At 38.2% G+C, this 18,781-nt stretch overlaps 1 protein-coding gene across 9 annotated transcripts in view; it reads left to right on the forward strand.

The window, feature by feature from the left end:
• Positions 1 to 18,781, forward strand: part of MEGF11 (multiple EGF like domains 11) — a 306,502-nt gene that overhangs the window by 72,093 nt on the left and 215,628 nt on the right. For all 9 annotated transcript variants that reach the window (XR_012630339.1, XM_074879910.1, XM_074879909.1 and 6 more), the window contains one exon: positions 17,787 to 17,899. The gene's annotated coding sequence lies outside the window, so the exon portion shown is untranslated. The remainder of the gene's footprint in view (positions 1 to 17,786; positions 17,900 to 18,781) is intronic.

The raw sequence follows: 18,781 nt of genomic DNA on the forward strand, positions 1-18,781 counted from the left end.
GACAGAACCAGTGTTGCTGGGCATAACAGGAGCAAGCGGAAGTGTAAATCCCATGGAGTAGAATAATGCACTGGGGAGGAAATGTAAAAGCAAATTGAGCAGGTTGATGGCAGTAGTGTTTATGGCCCAGAAGACAAGAAAAAGATACAAAGACTTCTTAGATTTATGAACTGTGTCATAAAATTTATGCTATCCAGACCACCATGTAGGAGCATTATTTTGCAAAGATGCCCAGTGATCTTCAGTCTAAAGAGATAGAGAAATATGCAAAGGTAGTTGGAGAGAGTCTAGTCCAGCTTCTATGACAATAAGCCCAAGGTAGGAGATGCTTCCGGGCTGTGTTTGCACAGTCTGCTTATAGTAGAGTGGTCAAAATTGTGCATCACGAAAGAACTGAAATCAGCAGAGAGGGAGCCTGCAGCTGCAGTCTCTGGGTTCGTGCACTGTTCTGTCTGTCTGTATTTGGGATCCAGGCGTTAGCTGAAGCTGACTCTCTTCCCACCTTTTTGTTGCCGATGTGGCTTGGCAGGCATCTCTTACTGAATGCAGAGATCCCATTTTGCAACTAGAGGTTTAGGCATAATGCTGTTAATCCCCACTTTTTCCCACTCAAGTAGAACCTGTGTATAAAACCAGACTGTTAGATTTAATCTAACTAGAACTGTTAAACTGTTGAATGTCTTCACTGAAGCAAGGAATGTCACATGCTGGCATTCAGTTCAACAGAACAAAGTTCTGGAAACATGGTCGGTTTTTCTTTGAGTTTGGTGTAAGAGTCTCGTGACTTGCAGATATATAGGGATACAGATAAAGCAAAAACCTGTCATATGATATGACCTGCAAAATGCAACAGCATCATGAAAATGAAAATGTTTCTATATTTGAAAATAATGGTTGTAAACAGAATGGTTTTACAAGAGAGAGCCTATAGTTGTATAAGGTTTATAGCCTGGAAGGACACTGATCAGTGAGAAGCAGGTAGGCAGAAAGCAATGAATTAACTATTTTGTCAGAGAGGTGTCAGGCAGCTCGTGCAGAAATGAGTGAGTCCTGCTCTGTGGGTTCTATGGGGGTACACACATCTGGGTGTGCCACGCTGAAACCAGAAGTCGGAGTAGGGATGCAATCAAAGATGAAAGATGGCTGATTGTATTAAGGAATGAGTACAGGTAATTGATAACATTTTCTTAATCAGAAGATGTCAATACATGAAGCTATTTTTTTGTCAGAGCAGGCCTACTGTTTTTGACAAGGGTGAATTTCTGGTCAAAAGGAGAAAGGCTGTTCATCTCAATTGCCAACATTTGGAAAGGAACTGACTCAGTTTCAAATGCCTGTTCTTGATTCAGGTCAAGGGTTTGAACTTCTGCCTCTCTAAATGAGTTTAGGGGATATTATATATACTATTATAACATATGTGTGGCAAAGGCATTCACTCTTACTTCTGCTCTAAAAGGTCTGAATTCTTTTCAAAGTAGAATGGGAAATTTTTGAAATCTTGAGAACTTTCTCAGGGAAGTGAAATTACGTATTGCCTTTCTCTAATACTGACGAGTTTCAAAATGTGTCATTGATGTGACCTGGAACAGATAAAAGACTAAAGGGCAGAGAGTATGACCTGGGGTGAGCAGGTACGGAGGAAGTGTCAGGGGGTCATTTTTAGAAATCTTCCGTCCATTAATTTTCTGTTCCTGCTTTGAAATCTAATGCATTGTAGATGTGTGTCACTTGTTTTTCTTTTATTTTTCAAGGGTCATGAACAAACAGCACCATTTTAGGATTTTCATGAGTGTTTCTGCCAAATTCTCCTACTTTTAGACTTGAATATTATTTCAATCTGCAATAAGTTGAAATCAGTGTTGATATACGGTACTTCCTCAGAGGCTTTATTGTATTCTGCTTTCATAGTTGGAAGAGTGTCTTTTAGTTATGCTTAGCATCACAAGCAACATAAATTTAATGGTTTTAACAAATTCCCTCCTGGACTTTTTCATCACCGAAACTGATGTTTACAAGTTTGAAAATGATGTTCTGTGTAAGACAATCTGTTAGGAGAAGTGGGAATCAGGATGAAGAAAGGCAAACAGAGGATTTCTTCCAGGTCATGTCTGAGTGATAGTGTTAATGTGTACATGCTTGTAGAAGACTTTAGTTGCTAGTTGTGATCAATACTTGACATATTTTTCCCATGATTAAATTAAAGCTGGGAAAGTGAGATTTCCCTTAGGAGAAAACAAGTGGCAAAAGAGTTCATTGATGATCTGCATCTAATCCAAATAAGTGCTACAATTACCTCTGCTCTCATTCATGTATTTGTCTGTTTCTTCCTGCTGGCCTGGTGACTTTTGGCTCACCACCCACATCAGAAAGAGAAATAGTTCATATATGTGGACTTGCTATCTTCAGTACTCTACAGGATTCCTTATTGGTAAGGTAAAAGAAAGCAAGTTAATGTTACCAGTCTTATGGCTATATTTCTTCTGCATAATATTTTTCAAACAAATCTATAGACACTAAGCGTCCTTAAGATTCTGTGCCAGAATCCACATGCTGCAAGGTCATGGAGTAAGCATGTTTTCCATATCAGTAATGAGGATGACAAGGCACTGTGTTCCAACCAGCACAGCTGTGGGAAGCTTTAGGCTTCTGTAAAAAGAAATACTTTTTTTTCTTAGAGATTGGCTTGGCAGTTGGTGCTTCCTTTGCCTTGTGTCCCCTGGTATTTTGCTAGGGGCTGGGGTTTCACCCTTTTGTCCGTGCTCCTTGTGGGATGTGGATCTTCACTACACGCCTGGGCTTTGTAGTTAGGTGTCAGCTGCTCGCTGCCTGCTTTTCCTCCTGCGTGTCCATCCGTAACTGGGCACTGAGGAGTTGGTGGTGCAAATGACATATTCACTTGGCTCTTTAAGGACAGTTTCATGAAAATGAAAACAGTTATGAATCAAAATAGCTTGAAGAAAGCTGCTAGGTAGAAAAGTGTGACTGGAACCATTTAAAGAGTATTTTCCAGAAAATTATAGCTGAGCTTTATCTTCCCCACAACAGTAGTTTGATTAGATTCTGAAAGAGCCTTTTCAGAGTTGCAGTGCGAGCATCAGTCCTCACGGTAGGTCAGCCAGAACTTACCTGCTTCTGTGAGCCAGCTGTAGCTTTATTTCTTTGTTTCTAGGAATAGAACTCAGCAATCACTCTTCCATTAATGATTTCTACATCCTGAGTCTCTTTCCCTGTGGCTTTTTGAAGGATTAACCATTGGAAATAAATTATTCTTTTACACCTCACAATTTGTTTTTAATTTCTTTTAGACCATGGAAATAATTAAAATGTTTTGAATCTAGAAAAATAGTATATGAAGTTGTCTGGTTTTTTTAATTTAAAAATAAAACTTTCTTTGTATACTGCTATTAAAATATGAAAAACCTTTAAAAATGCCTGACAAGTAAAGATGCTTAACCAGTTGTTCCTGTGAAAAGTAGAAGACATAAGAATGTCGTAATTTCTTCTACATTCCTGAGATAGCTGGTAAGAGACTATAAGATTATATTCATATGCAAAGCTGAAAATTATGGTACCATTAAATTAAAATTAATAACGCAATCTTTATGACATTAAGTCAGAGTCAGTCTAATGTTATACTGTCTGTGAAGCCTGCAGTTATTTACAACCCAGATGTTTACAGAAAATGAACCAACCTTTTATTTTTTTTTTTTTTTTTTCTTTTTTAAGGAGCTACTGTTTCCTCATTAAGTCTCCACCTCGGTGGTGTTATGTTTGGCTCTTTCAGGCAAACATTGTTTATGACACATCTCAGAAGGATGTTGATTCAGAGTAGAACAGATAGAAACTGGGAATAGTTTAGTTGCAAAAATAAACAATAGTTCAGGTGTTAAACTACCGATGTGGAAAATTGCTCTGACAGTTATGATGTTGTTCTATCTTTTACTAAGACTTAAGCTATCATTTACTCCAAATGCATCAACTGATGCCTTGTTTCCTAGCACATGCTAGCCTGTACTGCACTGCTTGTGTTTGCGTCGCGGATGTTCCATGCAGTGCATGTATGCATGTACCGAAAGAACATGTTACAAACTGGACCGAAGAACTTTTTCTGTAAAAAAATTTACACAGACTGTTTATCATGCAGGAGTTGTTCTCTGTTGTTTATACTAGTACCACTTATGCTGAAGCAAACCACAAATAATAAAATAGAGGAGGAGATTTATCAAGCTTCCTTTCACTTCTATATATTCAATTAAGAGCATCTAGCTAATTCTTCATGAAGAAATGCATACTCTTTAGCTTATAATGAATATGAATGCAGAACCAGAGATTCTATTTCTGTGTTCTAGATGTAAAGTTTTGGTGATAAAAGGCAACTTGATGTGATTAAGAAGAATTTGGTAACTTGAATGTTTGAATCTAGAATCCTTCTTTCAGATTTGGTCTATTGTAATTTAAATTATACGCTAAATGACTGTATGCGACCTTGTAGACTGTACTAAGGTTTTGCTCATTTATTATATTATGGGATTTTCATCTGGGAAAGCTACGAGGTATCAGAGTCCTTGACTGTTCCTTGCTTGCTAGAATGGTACTCCATATTTAATCAAGGAGACTAATGAGCTTCTCAGTACTAAGGTGAACTGAATCGTAATACGGGAAGAATGGGATGATGTTGTGGACTGGAGTAACAGCAAGAAATTTAATAAAACAAATGCAAAGATGTACAGTCAGGGACTAACAATGTGAATTTTTGCTATAAGGTAGAGGTTCATCATTTGGATGTGACAGGAGAAGAGAGATCTGGTTATAGTCATGGGTTATAGGATGTCTGTGAGCTGCCAATATGAAGTGCAATGCAGTTCAAGGACTAATCAGTACGGTATTTTTGTGCAGTTAGAAGCATGCCAGAACCATTGTACAAGGTAGTGGTGAGACTCCATTTAAAACATTATGTATTGCTGCTGTCCACCTTATTAGAAAAAAATAAAAATAAAATTAAACTTGAACAAACGTAGGGAAGTCCACTATGGTAATTAAGTCAGGGAGAAATCTATCACATGCTAACACAGATTAAGGAAGCTGCCCTTTATTCCTCAGTTTCTGTTGGCACTCTTTTTTTTTTTAATTTTTCTTTTTTTTTATTTTTCTTTTTTTTTTAATGTACAGCATCCTAAAGTGCATTTCGAAGTGGATATTGGGGGTCATTTAAAAACATTAATTGCTTTAGAACAGTCACTTTGGAAAAACTTGCTGTTGATAGTGCCAAAAATAGTGATAAAATAATCGTCTGCTCATGCAACAATGGTACAGCTGAAATTGAGAAAGAGTTTTACATGGCTCACAGCACTTGTGGTTCTACTAGCAGTAGCACCTTCTTTCCTTTTCTCATTTATATGATTTTCCTATAATCTATCATGGTTATTAATTGAAATAAAGGACCAAACTTAAACACATAACTTCTCCTGTGCACTGCTCATATAGTTGAATTTGACATGCTGAAGAGTGGTGATGGGAGGGGTCATGAGTGAACAGAAAAATAAAGTTTGGCAGAAAGAAATGGAAACCGCTCTCATGTGAAAACTTGTTTATTCATGAACATCATAAAGCCCATAATATTTTGAGCCCACTCACAGTGCCAAAAATGGCAGCATGAGGAGAAGTGTGCCCAAGAACAAGCATCAGATGTGAGGCTATATGATGTCATAGAATCATTATGTCACTCAATGCCAATTGATTTCTAGGACTGATTGCAAGCAATCATTAATCACTTTGTATTGAACAGCATGCCAGCTCCATCACATCTGGGGCAAGCATAAGTGGCACCTATTTAGCCAACATCCTGCTCTCAGCAATTTCACATTTTGTCTTTCAAACTAGACCAAACTGCTAGAGATGCAGCAAGATTAATATTTTACCCTCTATATGTCTCTTATTTTTCCTAGGAATTTAGATAGATGAAAACCTTAGCTTACTTGCAAGCTCAATGTTCCCTGCTTGTACTGACAATAGTGTGCTACTGAACAATGAGGCATGTCCTAGGTGGAATTCATAGAGCTGCTGTAAGAATATTTATGATTTCTGAATATTATTATGCTACTCTGTACATTTATTAGAGATAAAAATGAGATAATATAAGGAGTGTTCCTTTTTTACACATCTGTATGGGAAAAAAGTTGTTGCAGATGAGGTGTATACTCAGATTCTGGTATTAGAATAGTCTCACCAAACCCAGGGGTTCATTTACTATATGGAGCTAATCTTAGCAAGAGCATTAGGAGATATATTATCAAAGCCAAAATGTCTCGGGAAATTGGAGCTAATTGACATGACATATTAACTACAGAAGCTGCCCTATGGTGTTAATACAATGCATTTATTCTACCCTTCCTTTCTAGTTTAGAAACAGACATATTAAACCTGATACAATGTTTCTGGTGAATCCCATGGTATTTTCTAATAATGAAAAATTGCCTTTCGCCTTTCTCCATGTGCCTGACAATCATGAAAGTTACTTAGACATGTTACATCAAATTGGAATATTTTTAAATAGAAATGTTCCTCGATAGCTGGAGTCTTGGACAGTCAAAGTGATTGGTAGCAAAATGTTGCATTCCTATGAGGTTATGAAATGCTTTTGCCTTCTGTAATCGTTCTTCACTAAGGATTGTAGTCATTCTTTTGAAATCCCTGCTTAATCTCCGCAGGTTCCATTATTTATTTTGTCAGTAACTTCAGTCGTGATGGTTTGCTGTCAATCATCCATTGTCAAAGGATAAGTGAATTTCATAAAATATTCTGTTGGTGCTGTCCCACAGCTGAGGAAGAATTTACCTGCAGACTTTGGTATTATAAATGAGATAGAACTCATTAATGAACTGGGTCATCTGTTGTACACACACCAGCTGAAGAAAGTGTTTCTGGAAGGCAGAAGAAAGTGTAGCTAAAGGTGACTTGTAATCCTAATGTCTTCTTAGAGTATGCTAAACAATAGTCATTGATATAGATTACAGTTATTACATACTTCATTTTTTATGGTACATAATTAGATAATTCTCCAAAGAACTTTTTATCACATGTCTTTTCATTAATTAACATTAAATGTCATTAGCAGTCAGCTTAGCGTGATCAAAGACAGATACGCTGTAGCAAGATTCTGAGAAATAACATACCATTTACTAATTATATTATTGATTTTATGGTCTGAAGAATCCTAATTATATGTGATACAAAGTGGACCTAGCTGAGCCTGCTGGGGGTACTTTGAACATGAATAGTTTCTGGCAGTTCTGAGCATCTCACTTGCATAAATCACTTCTGGGCCTGATTGTGCATCTGTTTTCAAAGGTGATGTTTTAATGGACTTTGAAATCTGGAAAAGTGCATTCTGTGTGGCTCCACATGAAAGAGGAAAGAGATTTGGGATTTTAACTCCTGATTTTAATCATTCTGAAAAGATTTTAGATCTGTAGGCGGATACTTTTGAACAGTGGAAGTAATATGGCATAGTTGATTTTAATTAGTAGGCCAGCCTAATACTGAATTTCCCATAGCTCCCTATGACTTTTTTTTTTTAAGATGAGTTTTTAGTACTTTCTTCAAAGTTAATGGTAGATTCAGACTTTCAAAATTTTAATTTCATGTGAAGGTAAAAACTAAAAAAACCCCAAACAAGTCACGAGGTGAATATTTGATTAGAACAAATGCAGATCTGAGAAACAGGAACAACCTCAGATGTGTCTTATTTAAGTATAGCGCTTTCATAGAAAAATGAAAAGGAATTTAGATCAATGACATAATTATGAAATGTTACTCTTACCCTTAATTGCTTATACTTAAGAACATGAAAAGCCTAGTTTTTAAAGTACGTGTCTGTGTATGTAATTAACCTATTCAGTTGCATGAAATTTCAATTTACTCTCAATTCATGATAATAAGGTGATACCTTACTAGTAAATATTTGTTTAAATTGCGAAGTGTGAACATCTTTTAGAGCTAAACAGGTACCTGTACTTTCAGATGGCCTTATTGTGCCTGTTTTCATTGAGATGTTATAAGGTTTGAAGGGGATATTTTGACCAAATCCTTCTGAGGAGGAACTTAAAGACAGATAAAATACGCGGTCAGAGTCAGTACTTTTTTTAAAAAAAAGTGTGTGAAAATAACAGAATTGTTTACTATAATTTTTTAAAATCAACTTCCAATTTTCAGATTTCAGTGCCTTCTGACTGTTTTGGTTCCCACCTACTCATTCCCACTCCCACCTGATGGTTGACTTGCTAGTTAGCAAATCAAAGAATTGAAATAGTCTGAAAAATAAATTACTAGGCTGGTGGGTGGGCTCCAAGTTTAAACAAATAAACCAAGCAAAACACATCATATCCCCAAACTTCGTTTGTACCTGTTGTCTACTTTGGCATATAGGATGAGGGGTTTTTATTCCTCGGTAGATGAGACTGGACAGCATAAGTTATGAAAAATAACTAACATCCAGTTCACCATTACACTGTGCATTTACACATACTTTTCTTCTATGCATGACAGTCAGAAGGGGGATGTTGGGATGAAGGACTTGTTCCATTTTACCAGGGGTAAGACTGAGGCGAGGACAGCTCAGAGTGTACATGTGGCCCTTGGTTGACAAGGTTGGTACACAATACTGCTTTATTCTATTCTACTCTGTTTCTTTAGCGCTCTCATCACTGTAATACCTCAGAGCTGAACTCTTGGTTCCTGCTCTTGTGCTTGGGTTGCAAGACTAGCATTCTTTCCCTCATTTGTGAGAGAGACTCTTTTTGAAACAAGTAGTGAAGTAAGAATACCTTAAGATAGAACAAGCTAAATAATTTCCAAGGTGCAGAGCATAAGGCCAAAAGTCTAGACACACGTTCTGTTTTGACTTGCAACCCACTCTCCTAGAGGGGTTCAGAACAGGGCAGCAATCACAAGCCTGGAAGCATGAGTGTTGCAGGGAAATTCAAGCTCTGTGTTCCATCTTTATGTGGAAGAAAGCCAGTACACACTATAACTTCTTGTCTGCTTGGTAGAAAATCCAAAGGATATTGCAAGGTACATTATCAACACAGTCCTCAAGAATCAGTGACAGGAGCAATTCTGGAGTTATTCAAATAGTCCAGGATATAAAACAGTAATTGATGATTTATTCAAATATTTTTGTGCTGTATTTATCTATTTATCCTTGTGGCTGTCTGTTATTTAATTGGACAGTGATTACTCTGTCTCAGGGAGCTGGCTCATACATATCTGTTAAACATCTTCAAACTTTGTATGTCACAGGTATAACAGTAGTAAATCATGTAAAATGTTGGTTTCAGAAGAGATAAGCTATAGTTTTGACTTCTCCATATCTGAAGAAAAGAATGGCGTGAAAGGATACAATGATGTGTGTGATGAAAGACAGGAGGAAGATGGAAAGGTGGTTAAGAAAGAAGAGTAATGTGCAGGCTAGTAAGATTCTAATGAGTGACAAGCAGAGAGTTTACAATCACCAGTCTTGCTTCCACTGTTCCTAAACTTAAACATTTTCATGCACAGAGAAAACTTGTTTCTTCTGTGGTAAAGGATGGATCACCAAATTACAAGATCTTGACCCTTTACCCTGCAACACATGGCATACCTGGAGTGCCAGCAGATACTAAAACGTGTAGCTAAGAGCCTAGAGACTGCACAGGTTCCCTTGGAGACAGACTTAGTTAAGTTGCAGCTTAAACAAATAGAGATGCAGTTGCCTGAAGTGAGTTTTGTGAAGGGGAAGTGGAAAGTGGCTGTTGATCTTGGGAAGAAGTCCCCATACAATTTTAGATGGGGTTATTCAGAGGGGGTTTCAACAGCAGTGTGTAAGATAACAAGACCTACAAGATGGTGAAGTCAGAAAAATGGCTGAAGAGGGAAATAGGACTTGCAGCATGTACCTAAAGAACGGGGGCAGATGGAAGGAGGTGAACAGTCTGTGGGGAGCTTCATTAGTACTGTGCTCTGGAAGGAAGACCAAGATTAGCTCATGCTTACAAATACAAGTTTGTTGCTAACCAATACAAGTCTCAATGTTTACGCTTTCTTTACTGTGCTGAAGATTGTCTCTGATAGGAGAGGAGAGGAAAGCGGGGAACCCACTTGTTTCCTGCCAGCCATTACCTTGTGTGCCTATTTTGTGGAGAGGAGGACTTTTGTGATGTTTGGTTTTGTTTAGCAGGATAGAGGTAAGTGATATTTGCTCAGATAATCTCAACACAGAGTAAGATGCGTTAAACTTACATTACACTAATTTAAAAAATGTATAAGCAACTTTTCAGTTCCAGTTTTTTATGCCTCTGCAGAAGGCTTAACAAAGTACTCGTAGGGAACTGTTCTCCTTGACCCTCTGAGTGCTGCGGATCTGAGAGCAAGCTATGGAGAGGGGGCTCAGTAAGAGGATTTAGCAGATGGTACATACATGATGTTGATGAGGGAAGAATACAGAGAGAAAACTGTACTTGTCTTAACTTGTGGGAAAAAAACTTAATTAGTACATCTGTAAAATGATGCAAGTTAAGCCCTAAAATTACCCCATAAATTCTCTCTTTTATAATTTTTGTTAACCTTTTTTCTCGAAGTAGTTAAATAAGATTTCAGTGCCAAATTTAGGAGGAGGGGGAAGAAGAAGCCAAGGTAGCTGCATGCACCAGTTATTCAAATCTGGTTTTGTCCATAGTGATTTTTCTAGCTACTGTTTTTCTGCCAGAAAGAAAATACTAGCTCTAACCTGAGTAGCTCCAATACCATCTGTATCTGATGACTGAGCTGATAGATCCAGATTCTCTCAGGATACAAACTGGCACAGTGAGCTCAGTGGAGTTCAGCCATTTACACCAGTAGAGGCTTTGGCCCTTGCATCTTCTTTGCCTTCGTTCTACCTAAGATACTTGCCTGCAGCCCCTCAGTTCTTTGTGGGTTTGCTCTTTGTGATGTATTTTTGAATGTTCCTCTCTGAGCTTTATGACAGATAATTTGCACAGTGCCCTGTTACTGTAAGCCAGGTGCTTTCATCCTTAATGAACAATTTCCTGGAAAAAAAAAAAAAAACCAAAACAATAGATAAAGTAGGTCATGGAGACAGCAGAGTCAAGAGCTTTGCATAGTGATGTAAAATTAAATAAGGCTGGGGTCATGTTCTCATTTATCTCTCCAGTTATTGCTCTAACAATGTCTGTGATGGTTCCTGGAAAGGTGAGGATATTTGGATATTTTGGGAGACTGTTTGGATCTGCTGGGAATTTTGGCCACACTCTTCTCTTCTCTCTGCTCTGCACAGAGGAGAAAACAGGCACAGAAGTGTAAGACTTCGATGTTGTGAAAGAACATTTGCAGATGCTGCTATTGCCCATCTCAACCTGCTGAGACCCAGCTTAGTGAAGGTGCAGTTGGGTAGCTGAATGAAGGCTATTCATGGTGCCTGTCTTCGGGTCTTGAAGGTCTACAGTCGATGGGTGGTCAAGAGATGCAAGTTTAAGTCTAGATTGCAAAGACATTTTGCTTCTTGAAGTGACCTATATTCCTGAGCCCCGCAGCCAGCCCTGTTGGCACAGCACTCTTGTCTGGTTCACAGCTGGGTTCACAGGGACATCAAGTCATGGAAGGGGTTTTGGTATCTGTCTCAGTCTTGCTTGACATGAGGTCAGGCCTTTGCTAGGGCATAATCCTGACCTCACAGTTTAATATGCATCTTGAGCTCCCTTTAGAAGGATTTTGGGAGACTAGCTTTAGGCACTTCAAGTAGGTGCCTTCTTACCAGCACCACATGTGACCAGCTGGTGGAGGTTATAAAGCAATAATTCTGCAGCACGTCCCCTCATAGCAGTGACCACCAGCGATCATCTTCACACACCGTAACCTTCTCTGTGGCATCAGATTTCTGTCCTAGAGAAGGGCAGATCTGTTCAGCCTGTTTTCCATGTTGGATGCCTAAACCTAAGAGCTTATAGCCATTTCTAGGCACCTCAGTAACCAGCCTGATTCTCAGATAGACAGACATTTGTGCGTGCTCTGAAAATCAGATAAATTACGTGGAATTCTAACTTCAGGCTTTTAGCTTTGACATGATTGAACCAAATACCATTCCTCCAGTATTGATAGTGTTCCAGATATGCCCTGTAAGAAGCACAGGAAAGTACAAAGGATTATTGCAGCTTCTGAGGAAACCTCTCATATTTCAAGTAAAATTGGCAGTTTTTAAGTGGCTACTCTAATTCCTAAGCCATTAGAAATCTAAAAATTGATTTAACATTTATCTTCTATTTAGCAGACAGTCATAGAAAAAGTTATATTCTGTATGGGTCAGTCAATGTTTTTAATAGCTATGAAGTTAAAAAATTTTTGATTAAGACTTCAAGAGGCTGAAAGGGAAATTGAATGCAGGAAGAGAACATCTGAGCGCTGTTGTAGCAGAGAATGCCAGGGAGGATAAAGCACTGGAAAACCCAGAGGAGAACAGATGAAGATATATGCTATTGGACCAGTGGGGTTAGTAAAGGTACAGATGCAGAGGAAGCAAACATTATTTCCTTACTGTCTTATGAAGAAACTGAAGATAAAATGCTTTGCCCTTCCTGCAGCATTTTTTGTAAATACATGTTTAGTTTCAGTGTTCATTTTATTCCAATGTTTGGTTTCATTTTATTTGGATTACTACCTTGAAAGTTCAAGGCATTCACCAAGTTAAAAGCCAAATTGGAAAAACTGAATCTGGATTCTCAGTGCAGCTCCAAGGCTTGCAAATCAGCCTTCTCCCATAAATACTGCACTGTTTCTGGAAAAGAAGAGATGGGTCTTTAAATGAAATATGAGATGTAGCATTGGGATGTGATAGTATTGCTGTAGATCAACAGCCATCAATCTGTGTTACTTAATTTGTCCCTGGCTCAGCTGTTCACTGTACTTGGGACTTTTTTGCTGTTTGTTTCATTTTATTTTCCTCTGAGATAAATGAAGGCAACAAAGAAGGGGCCAATTGTTCTTGACAAGCAGAAGTAATTTTTAAAAATATAACTGTAAAGGATATTCTACATTTTCAAACAGTGCTTTTGTTTCTGACTTTCACAGCACTTTCATAGAATCATACTTAATTTATTTCACTGCATGTATATTGAACGTCCTTATACTTCATTGCTTGTTACTCCCATTTTCAGATCAACTTCATGTGCACTCTTTAAATGCTGTAAAATAATTCTGTTGGAATAAATGGTTGGGGAGGTTTAGCTAAATACTTAGAAACATATTATTCGTCATCTGGGCATGCCTGTAACACTTAGGTTGCTTTATTTATCCTGGGTGTTCTGGGGATATAAGGTCTTTGTTGCTCTAAGTGTCTAAGGAAGCATATGTTGTAATTGTTTGACATCTTGAACATGGATTAGGTGGGTGGCTATATGTAAGCAAGCTAACTTGAGTTCTCAGGAGATCAGCTTTTGATGTGTGTCAGCTTACTTTCTCTTCTGAAGTAATATATGTGAAGGAATATCTGAAATATGCATGGGACAGTGAATATAAATATACTGTTAAATCAGTAGAGAATGCAACTCCCACACAGTTTCAACAGCTTTAAAATTCCACTATGGAAGAAGACTGGGATCAGCAGGGGGGACACTATGGCACTGGCTGGCTTCCTCTGCCATCCCCGTACGGCAGCGGTCAGACGGTGGGACATGGGTGGGACGGTTAAGCAGGCAAATACATAAAGTAGCTCTTTCTGACTTTCCTTGTTTATCATGTTTTAATTGAGAGGGTTCAGAGATGACTGCCCCGGGAAGATTTCTTAGCTTGCAGGAGGTTGTCTTCTATTGAAATACTGCAAGGTACCTGGAGTTTGCCTTCGAAGCCTGCCAATGCCGACTTGCTCTTGGCAGAAAGTGCTGGTGGAATGTCAGCCATCTCCCTGTCCGAACTGGCAGGGCTTGGAAGATCAGTTCAGGGCGTAGGCACTACAAGGAACGTTAACGTTTCAGTGGACTTGTGTTTGGATTAATAACTTAGAGGGCCAAATGTTCAAAGGGCTGGCTTCCAATTTTACACTGGTAGTTGAGTACAAGTACAAAATTATGGGCAGAAAATCACAGATAATTTTTTTCCAAGCTGACCTTTCTGAAAAGGAGCCAGCAATTATCTGTATTTGGGCACTGTTTCAGCAATGTTTTTAGGTGTTGTTAATGTAATATTTTCATTATATTTCTGCTGGACTATTGATTAACTATTCGATAATTTAAGAAAAAGAAATGTAGTGTTGTAATGTTGGATTAGTACTTGCACTTTGCACAAGCGTGCATGGATATTGAATTTGTGCAAGTACTGATAAAATAAGTGTCTGTATTTATTTGTGTGTTGATGTTGATCTCATAGAGTGGATGGATAATGACAAATGTGTTTATACATTGTTGCTGCAATATCTAAAATCACTTTTCAGTTTGTAATATGCTCGTTCTTAAAGCACCTGGCAGCTTGGTCAGTCCTCTTCCCTTGTTTCCTATGGAAGATAGTGAGACTTTAAGAACTTGTATGTCCTAAATTTCACCCAAAGTTTCAAAGCCTGGTGTTGTATGGTGGTTAGGTGCCTTTGAAGGCTCAGAGCTAGCCTACAGAAAATACTAAATGCAGAACTTGGGTGGAATTTCAGCCACCTCAGTCTAGCCCTGACACGTTGCTAACCCAGTGTCACACCTTAAGTCTTTGACAGTGTGATTCAAACTCAGGTCCTCTGAAACCTAGATTCATATATCAGCCTTTGTCTTGATAAACATATCTCATTAGCCATAACTAAACTAATTGCCTAGATTGCTTGCCTAGTGGCCTGTCTCTGTGGTATTTTGACCTAGTTTTCCTCTGAGAGCACTGAAAGAACAATCGTGAGCTTCCAAAAATAGCATTTGATAGATTGAGAAGAGCTTACTTCATTATTTATTCCTGCTTTGCTCTAGCCAAGCTCCCAATGACTCCAGTGGAAGTCAGCTTATAAGAGTGCTTAGTGCTGAATCAGATCTTCAGACTTCATATGATATCCATGAAACTGTAACAATGTTCACTGTAGCAATTGCAACTCACACTGATATATATTAATCTAGAAATTTAAAGCAACTTAAGAGATTTGGGCATTTGGTTCCCATTAAAGTCAGCCCCCACCCAGTTTTGGAAAACTGAGCAACTCTGGTTCAAAGAATATAAGGGAGAGTCATGAGGGCACTCTAGCAGTTAGGACCCCAGTGCATTTATCCAGTCTTTTAAAGAAAGCCTCTAAAACAACATTTTGGGAAATGGAATTAGTTCCTTTATTTGTACTGAACAGCACCTATTTCACTGAATGATGTAGCAGAGGTGGCTGCTGCTGAGACTTAGCAAACAGGACTCAGGATGCAGCTCTTCATACTGTTCCTTAATGACATCCCCATAAACTATGAAAATCTCTAAATTTCGCTTTTATTCTTTTACCATAGAATTGTTAAATTTGTTTCATTCCCAACATTCACTGTAACTTCAGCAATGAACTTTGGTTGAGGATCAGAGGAGCATGGTTAACTTTCATAGAGAGCACAGAATACTTTTATACTGAAAAGTTAATGTTCCTGCTTATGTTTATTGGCATTACCCTTATGGCTAGAAGGACAAAGTTGGAGCAGGCTTGTCCCCTTTGTATGAACTCAAGTGTAAGGTAAGAAAGATCCTAGTTTTGTACATCTTGTTGCTCTGTTACTAGCTTGTGCCACTGCTGGGATTGGCCTCTTTGAGGAACAGAGCTGTACAAACTGGTCCTGTGCCGTGAGCCCGTGGGCCTTCACAAGATACTGCAAAGGAAACCTGCTGAAAGTCAAATGCAGTTGTACTGGCCTGGCCAGCTCTGTTTCTCCCCTTGTCTGTGTCACCTCCAGGTGACAGGAGACATGTCTGGAAATGGTATCAGGGACATTTGTGAATAGTAGTGACTTCTGCTCCAGGTACTTCCAGCTATTGAACTGCTCTGACATCACAGGCAGAGATGCACACAAACCTGAGAGAGAGCAGTGCTTAAGGAGAATGTGGAAAAGCTGAATATACTGACAGCATGGGGTTTGTAGCACAGATTATAGACCAGTTGTTTTGCCCTGCATGTAAGGGATAATAATTTGCTCTCAGTACAATGACTTCTAGGAGCTTAAATAGACTCTGTTAACTGAAATACCATGTTTTGTTAACAGAGGCAGCTTCTTGTCTACTATCTTCCTGCATTAATCGTGCAAGATGTCAGTAGAGGGAACCCAGCAACTCACTGCATAGTCTGGTGTTTCTGCTAGTTCTTCTATCACTTGAATTTCTCTGTGGTCAGATGATAGGAATCATGTTGTCATTGCTTTTGTATTCTGTACCTGATCCTTTGTGGAAGTGTTTATTTGTTTAAAACAGCTTTAAATTTTCATTAAAAACAAACAAACCCACAACCTGTCATTGACAATATTTGTGTTGGTCATGGCAACAATTTTGAGAGGTGACTATGAGTTTGAGTGGCTTAGTTCACTGCCCAGATTAAAACAACCTGTTTCTTAGCATGCATTCTGAGCTCTGCATATTATTCAGCCCTTTCATGGTATCTCAAGTTATTAATCATAAATGGAGGCATCCAAAAAATCCTGATCAGTTTTGAAACTCATGGCCTCATTTAGCTTTCATAACAGCTTGTTTCTAACAAAATCTGATGTAGAGCCAAATGAAGTGTGTGTTTAAATGATCCCTTGCCTAAACTATCATGAAAATTTCAGATGGGATGAGAAGGAGGAATGCCACAGAGGGCAGCTTGTTGGAAGCTTGCTACTACTTAGAGACTAAAATAGTGTAATCAGCAAACACTCAGTCACTTTAATGCTTCTTCAGTGAAATCCAACTTTTTGTTTTTTGGCTTAACTATTCTCTTGCATTTTCCTCAATTGCTTACACACAAATACTAGAATACATTTTAATTTTCATGTACCTAGATTTTCCTATTTGGTAGAAACTATAATTAAGAACAGAATTAGGGAACCTCTTGATAAATATAATACATTTATGAATAATCACCATGGCATTGTAAAGCCTTCATAAATTGCTAAAGCTCTTTGAAGTAAACATGTGGATCAAAAAAATCCATTTGGATTTCTAGAAGACTTTTGGAACGTCTTTCATCAAACTTCCTGAAAGTAACTGAACTTTTTTGTTGGGATATTACAGAAGAAAAAGTCTACATGTAAACAAAATGTTGTCTATGTGATAGGAAACAAAGTCTGAGAATCAATGATTGATTTCCAACAGAGGAGCAAGGAGGTGTCAAATGAAATTGAGGAGGCAGACAGAAAAACAAACAAGTATTTCATACAGTAAATGGCTAAGATGTGAGGCCATCGCAGGATGTTGTTGACACTAAATTTAGGGGCTTGACATTTGCATTTTAACAGATCAAAAATGATTAGACAAATTATTGAAATAGAATCCATCAAATGCTGTTAAACACAAAGATACCACTCATGGCTGAGGAAGTCCCAAAGTTGCAAATTGCTGGAAGCCAGAAGGGTTTAAAAGGGCTGTGTTACTACCAGCTATCTTCTCGCACTCTTCCCTAGACACTTGCTATTGGCTGAAAGCAGGATAGTGGTCTGTGGTCTGATAGAGCACAATTATCTTATGATAAGTAATTTTTTAGAATGGTTTATCTCATTTCTGTCTTAATTTGTTTCCACTCCCCCAAACACACTTTCTCTGACCCAATGTTTTCTGTTTTTCTAATGGGTTGCTCACAGGGCCAAGCAACTTCTGAAGAGGTTTCTTCTGCTATCCTGTTAATGTGCTGTGTGTCTTCATGTGCTGATGGTCTGTAAAAACAGGATCCATTAGGAATTTTTAGCACTTTGAGGTAAGACTTTTTAACATGGCTTTTTGTTAAATGCATTGCACAGAAATTTGGGGGAAAAATTCAGGTGAGGTTAATAGACTGCATATACATTTAGACATCTAAAGGAATGGTCTTCAAAAGTATATACGGATTTAAGAATATTGCATGCTAGCGAAAAACACTTCTGTAAATGTTTTCCTAATTACAGCTGGACACCAAATCAGTGTTTGGCTTTTTTTTTTTTTTTTTTTTTTTTGCCTGGTTTAGAACTCATTTCATCGCAAATTGAGAGAAAGGAAGTCAGTTTAGAACTTTGTTACATACTGGAAATTCTGTTTGAATTTCTTGTCAAAGTTGCATTATGAAAAATTTTGTGACAGAAATGTCAAAATGAAATGTTTCACTACTTCTGCCCCTGAACAGGAAATTCTTTAATGGTCATTTTTAGTTAAATTTTCTAGTCTGTCAGCCAAGGAAGCAAAGGAGAAGTTTAATCTGTGGTTTTGGTTTTGTTTTTCTTTTTTTCTCCCAGCCACCTAAACTATGCACTAGTCCTCTTTCACAGGAATATTGCCAAAACCAGGTCCTCAACACTCAGAAAAATCTTTAGAGGACACTTGCTTCACCCAGCAAGGATTCTTTGGGTCTTATTTTCTTTACATGTAGGTCCTAACCTTATGGGGTGCTGTTGTCCTCAGCTTGTGTTGTACAAACTGCAAGAGAGTAACAAACCTCCTTTTGTCCACGCTCCCAGGTACTTAATCCGATATAAAATACCAGCTGCCTCTTCTGGTCTCTTTGCAAACCCCAGCACAGTTTCCCCACAGTTTTTGTAAAGTGAATCCACAGATAAATAAATCAGTGACTTGCCACGTACTAGTTTTTCTATAGCTAAGATTTGGA

This window comes from Strix uralensis, chromosome 11 (assembly GCF_047716275.1).
Source record: "Strix uralensis isolate ZFMK-TIS-50842 chromosome 11, bStrUra1, whole genome shotgun sequence".
Classification (NCBI taxonomy): Eukaryota; Metazoa; Chordata; class Aves; order Strigiformes; family Strigidae; genus Strix; species Strix uralensis.